A 7,092-nucleotide genomic window follows, 5' to 3' on the forward strand; every position below is an offset into this window, starting at 1 on the left:
TGCTCCCTTCCTTTCATCTTTCCCTCTCTCTTTTCTCCCCTCACGCTCTCCTGGGCCCACTCCTCACTGCCCGGGGCTGAGAGGGTGTGATTTGGCCAGAGAGTGTGACTTGCCCAGAGAGTGTGGCACGGCAGCAGTCCTTCCCCCCCTCCTCCTCCCCCCCTTGCCAGCTCTTACCCGCACCTGGGGCCTCCTTGCTCTGCCCCTGCTTCAGCTCCAGGAGGAGAAAGGAGGCAGAGGGGGGAGGGGAGAGGAAAGCATGGAGAGGACTCAGGAAGGTCCTCCATCTCTTCCTATGGGAAAATCTGGGGGAGATCCTCGGCTCCGCTCCACTGGAGTGCCTGTGATGTAATTAGCTATATATGGTCTTGTCTTCCCTGTTTCAAGGAAGGAACAGGGAAGACCAGACCATATATGGCTAAATGCATCACAGGAGCTCCAGTGGGGCAGACCACTTTGAGGGGGATTTGCCCCACATCTGGTGTGCAAAACTCCAATCCTGATATGTAAAAACCAGCACCAGTGGGAACTTCCCACTGATAATCTGGTTTGGGATTCAGGTTAAAAGGTAATCTGAACGGTCCCCTTAGTCCAAAAGTTTAAATAAATTTAACACATTTTCCAGCGCTGATTTAATTTTTAAAAAGCCATAACTCTACGTATATGCACTTTTGCAATTTATATTCACTGAAATCACACACACACCTTTATGAACTCAGAAATAAAATGTAAGTTGCTTCTTACACTCTGGTCCTAAATACACTTACTTGGGCATATGCACCATTTTAAAGCAAAAGTAACAGAATGAAACTCATGAATCATGTACCTGCCTGGCTGCAAGTGATCAGCCCCTGATGGTATATAGTGTTTTTAAAATATGAAGAAAGATGTCACAGTGAACAGTGCTGGGGCCTCACATGTCCATTTTAGCCCAGGAAGATGACCCTGGACACACTTGTTTCTTCCCTTCCATCTGCCCCTCTCTGGGTACTTATGGGTAGAAGGCAGGCTTCAGTTGCAGGATCCTGGACTTTGGCCACAAAGTCAAGCTTTAGTTGTATCATTGATGAGGAGATCTTCCGAGAAATGAACATTTCAGCTGGAAATTATGGAGGAAAATACAAAGGGCCATCTTAATAGCTTCCATTATATATAAAAAGATAGCAATTACTTTCTATAACCACTTTTAGTACAGAGTAGATAATGGGTTTAAATTAATGGATGAATTATATTGGTTAAATAGCAAAAAAAAAAAAAAACTTGCTAGTTACTAATTACATTCAAAGGCACTTTTCTGTAAAGAGAAGGAAAGAGAGAGAATGCAAATGATTCTGGTAAACTGTAGGTTTTTTTTTGTTTTTTGGTTTGGTTTGGTTTGGTTTTAAAGCCCATCAAATATTAGCTCTTAGTTTCTCCAGGTTCAGTATCAAGATGAGTTGAGGAGACACACAAATATTTTTTTTTAAGATTTTATTTGCCAATAATAAAACACATATACATATACATATATATACATATATATATATATATATATATATATACATACACACACACACACACACACACATAAACAAACACATTACTCATACAATACTCATAGACACAAAACCAGAAACGATTCTACAAACATATCACTAAAACGTGACCTCCAAGTGTTATAGTTATTGCACATTAACATTTTACAAATTGACTTTGAATGTTCACAAAATATTCCTTTACTCTATCCGACCCAATTTTGTTATTCTAAGCATTTCCTTATAAACGATCTGTCCTATCTTGACCTAAAAAAAAGAAGAATTCTATCTTTAATAAACCTACTCACAATTTATATATATTTTACTGATTTATCTATATATAGCATAAACTATTACGTAAACCAAACTTATCAATTCTCTCTTGTAAATATGTAACTGAATTATACAAGACTTCTGCTCTTTCCTTTTATAATCCTCGCATGACCCAAATTATTTGTTAATTCAACTTAGTAACTTATTTACCTCCTGTATGATATCTGCCCATTCTTTTTGAAATTTAATCAATGATTTCTTAACATGCACGTCTATTTCTATGTACTCCAAGATTTTCCATAGCCAATCCGTTTTGGTGGGAGGGTCATTTAATTTCAATTTTTTGCCAAAACCACCCTAGCAGCGGTGGTCATAAAAAAAAGTACTCTTCTATATTTGTTTTCCCATGTTTTTTCTACCATACTCAGGAGATACATTTTGGATCTTTTTAATCTTAATTTTCAACATACTTTCTATCTCCTGATGTATTTGATACCAATACTCACGGACCTTTTTACAACAACACCACATATGAAAGAATGTGGGGACACACAAATAATATTGATAAATTTTCTCATAAACTTGAAAAACACATTTCTATAACTGAAAAACAGGGGGGCCTGGTGGTACAGTGGTTAAATGTTGATACTGCAGCCATTCACAGCCACAAGGTTGTGAGTTCGATCCCAGGGCCTCCAAGATCCACTCAGTGGTATTTCTAGGGTTTGATTCACCCAGTGCAGTCAGTCATGGTGGGGGTGGGACTTATGGGGGCAGGACTTCTGGTGCACGTTGGAGCATGTGCACACAGCTGAAATTCCCCTGAGCACTCCCAAGGAGCAGCTGTGCATCCCCAGGAAAGGCTGGGGAGGAGCCCCTGGGAGGGTTGAGGGTTTGGACTGTATATTTTAACTTTGTAAGCCGCCCTGATTGCTTTTGTGGAGAGGCAGGATATAAATAAATTTTATTATTATTATTAGTAGTAGTAGTAGTAGCAGTATAGAAATGTACTTGCTATTGCCAAAATAAGAAAAACAGTACTAATACCTTTGGTCTTTCCAACTTGGAATCAAAGTTAGCTGTTATTTCAAATCCACTTGATCTCTTGGATTAAAATAGAAACAAAAGCCACAAAATCAATCCTCTTGGTTTTCTTGGCTTTGCAACAGATCCAGAAATATTTTATTGCTGAAATAGCCTCAAATTAATAATTAAGGTTCTAGTCACTGTGGAATGACCCAATCAAAAATGAGCACAATAGAATGATTATTAACCTCAGTATTTCAAAAGAATAACAAGCCCATTCTGATTACTGCTAACTATCAAAGCCCCTTACTGAAAGGAAGAAAAAATGGGATATTTCATGCCCTGCGGGAGTAGAGTATAATTATGTGGTAGTGTCAGTTATTTCCCAGTGGTGCTACATATCTTGACAAGGAAGTGAGCAATATTAAAAACTGTCATTGCCTTCTAGTATTCTTCATTAGCTATATCTGAGTCTTGGCTTCCTCAGAGTAGTCATCAGATGAGGGGGAAATGCCCTTTTCATACATCTACAAAGTCAGTCATCCTCACTTGGTGATATTAATTCAATTGCCCTTGAGCAACACAAGAAAGGAATCTGACAGCAAATCAAACAGAATCTATCTCACTTGATAGGCTGTCTAATCTTTGACACCTATCCCCAACAGGAATAAAACTGGAAAAGTTAAAATATCAGGTTATTAATCCATTTTTGAGTGTCCCATTGAGTTCTCATTTTTATATTTATAACCAACAGATAAGGATATATTCAAAAGGTGAAAGATAAACCCACTTTCGTTTTTGACAATATCACAAAAAACAGTGCAGCGTTTGAGATGCATAATGTCACTTCAAACTCAGAAAACTGCTGGCGGGGGGAACCAATTTGAACAAAGGAAAACAGATATGCTTCATTCTTTAATGGAATGTCCTGCTGGTAGCTTCCCCATAGGCTATTGGTTGGCCACTTTGTGAACTTTATCAGACTAGATAGGTTTTTGGTTTTATCCAGGAGGGCTGTTATATTCTATGTTGTGATCTTTAAACCCAGCACGGTATCTTTCACATAAAATACACATTTTTCTTCTAGTAACAATAAAACATCAACAAGTCCAGAATCCCATTGTTAATTACTGGGAAGGGACATCTAGCCTTTGTTACCTTACAACAGTGGTCCCCAAACATTTTTGGTCTACTACCCCCTTCCTGTTGGATGGCAATCCTAGCACCCACCCACCCCCCAAGCACAATTTTTTTATATTAGGTCTGCTGTTCTTTGCTGACCACATGACCACGGAATCGTCTCTGACAATACTGGCTTCCTCAGCTTAGTAACAAAGATGAGAACTGCACCCTACAGCCGGACACTGCTAGACAATCTTGTCTAGAGAAAGCTTTTACCTTTATCTTTTCTAATACAAATTCAAAACAACTAATCTTGCTGCTCTTTTTGCACCCAGTCACTTTGAGAGCAGCAACCAAGCAGCTTCTTGCTTGTGCCAACCTTGCAGCTAAAGCTGAGGCAGGCGAGATGCTTCTTGGTTGCTGTGACTCGCTGCTTAGTCACTACTCCCTTTGCACCCCGTGATCCTGGGAGCAGCAACTGAGCAGCTGGCTGAGCAGTGACCAAGAAGCCTCTCACCCATGCCAGCCTTGCAGCAAAGGCCAGTGAGGACATGGTTGCTGCTCAGGGAGCTGCTCTGTTGCTGCTCCCAGGGTGACCAGATGCAAGGGAGAAGCTTCTCCCTAGAGAGAGGGGACACTCAATCCTTCATCAGGGCAGAGAAAGTGTGTGTGTAGGGGGTTTACAGAGGCCACATGGTCTGGACTGGAGACTGGTGTGGGCCAGAAAGGGGGAGATTTTAACTACAGGAGCTCCTCCAAGACAAAGAACTCTTTCCAAGAATCGAGCACAGATACTCCTTCCCCAGAGACATATCTTCCCCACACAACTTCAGGTGTCCACTCTCCCACAAAAAAATGGTTTCTTCTGCTACCTCTTCTCTCAGCTTGTCTGATAAAGAAAAGCAGGAGCAACAGTGCAACTCCAACCTGCCAGCCAAGTTTCCCAATTGCCACTACTAGCGAAAGACACTGGTAAGGGACGGAGTGAACTCACATGGGCAGGCAAAGAGTGGGAAACACCACCACACAAAAGTGAGGCTGTGTGGTGCTTTTCTGGGGACCCTGAAAAGAAATTTAATGCAATCCTCACCCCCACCATGGTCCTAAAGACTGCCGGATCCCCATGTCTTTCCTGCACACCAATACTTTGACCTTTTTCTTTCTGCCCCCTTGGATCTTTCCACCACCCGCCAGGAGGGCATACTGTCCATTTTGGAATCTCTGCCTTACAAGATAGACCACCACTTTGGGCTAGATTTCAGATATAAATATTGTTCCCGAAAGCCTAGTCTCTGTGTGCTCACAGTATGCATAAAGTTGTCCCATGTTCCTGCGTTCCATGTATGAAACTGTGCTATCCTCAGACCTCCCAGTGTGAGCCACTCCAGCTTCCCATGATAATTATCACTCTCTCACACCCTGCGAACTCCTCAAATTCTGCTATCCTATTTCCATATTTCCATTTTGATTAGCTCTGAATGCTGTGTCTGTGTGGATTGTTATTGTATGTGTGATTGCACTCTGCATTGTTCTAAATAAAACTCTTAATTTACCCCAAACCTGAAGTTCCCCTCAGCTATTACTAGTATATACAGGTGCAAACGATCTGAAAGTTTACCTAGCCTCTACAAAAGCTAATATTCTCAACATTTAAAGTAATTCAGATAGTTAGTGGAGCCCCCCCCCATCCCCCTGTATCTTTTTTTTTAGTAACAATACAGATTCTTACATTTTTCAAAACCCAGCACCACAAAGCATTAATAGCCCAACTTCAATCATTTGTAAAGGCATGGTGGCACAAAAATGTTTTAACTTGCTACTGGAAGGACAGCAAGGATGGGGGCATCCTGGGGTGGAATCTCCAAAGTCTGAGAGCAGCCACCAAGAAGGCTTTCTCCCTTGTTCCCACCAAATAAGCCAGAGAAGGTGGTGGGACAGAAAGGAGGTAACTCTCTAGATAATCTTAAAACCTTAATGGGCTCATACAGGAAGATATGGTCCTTTAAATAAAAAGAATTAATTGTTTTTCATCATTTTTGCCACAATTATGCAAACACAAAAAATTAAAGAATAAATAAACCAACAGGCATTGAGTTAACCTGTTTTGGAATAGCAATTGGGGGTTGGGGGAATCAGGGCCCTCATGAGCCCTCATGGCTTTAATGCCTGAACTGAAGTGGAGGCCAATCATACCTGGGGTGGGGGGCATTTCCAAGCAGTACAGTCATGCAAAAGAAAAGAGGTGTGATAACAAACATTTTAAAAACAGTAGGTTCCTGTTTCCTTTCACACCACGATTGCTATGAGAAAAAAAGGTGCTGTGATAATGTCCTGAGTTAAACAGTCTGGGTACACATCCACTGAAGTGCCTGTAGGCTATGCTTGCCCCATTTTCCATCCCTGGAACATGTCTATTGCTTTTCTTAGAAGGATATTTGGGGTTCTCAAAAAGGCCCAGGATAAAATAGTACTAAAATAAAGGACTGCATTCAGGGACGTAGCTAGGATTTTAGGAAAGGGGGGGGGGGTTCCAGACTAAGTGCCACCATTATAATGGGGCTTGGGTGCAGCGGCACAGCAGCACACACCATTCATTTTTCTAATGGAAGGGGGGGTCCGGACCCCAAGAAACCCCCCCCCGGGCTACGGCCCTGCTGCATTACCTGCAAGAGTTCTGGGAGTGTGCTGTTCTATTTCTGGCCCCATTTTGCAAGCATTTCATAGAATCATAGAGTAGGAAGAGACCACAAGGACCATCCAGTCCAACCTCCTGCCATGCAGGAAATCCAAATCAAAGCATCCCCAACAGATGGCCATCCAGCCTCTGCTTAAAGACTTCCAAGGAAGGAGACTCCACTACACTCCGAGGGAGTTTGTTCCATTGTCAAACAGCCCTTACTGTCAGGAAGTTCTTCCTAATGTTGAGGTGGAATCTCTTTTCCTGCAGCTTGCATCCATTGTTCCAGGTCCTGTTCTCTGGAGCAGCAGAAAACAAGGTTGTTCCCTCCTCAATATGACATCCCTTCAAATATTTAAACAGGGCTATCGTATCACCTCTTAACCTTCTCTTCTCCAGGCTAAACATACCCAGCTCCCTAAGTCATTCCTCATAGGGCATGGTTTCCCTTCACCATTTTAGTCGCCCTTTTTTGGACAT

The sequence above is a fragment of the Sceloporus occidentalis genome, unplaced genomic scaffold (assembly GCF_023333645.1).
Source record: "Sceloporus occidentalis isolate IW3139 unplaced genomic scaffold, rSceOcc1.0.p SCAF_4, whole genome shotgun sequence".
In the NCBI taxonomy this organism is placed as follows: domain Eukaryota; kingdom Metazoa; phylum Chordata; class Lepidosauria; order Squamata; family Phrynosomatidae; genus Sceloporus; species Sceloporus occidentalis.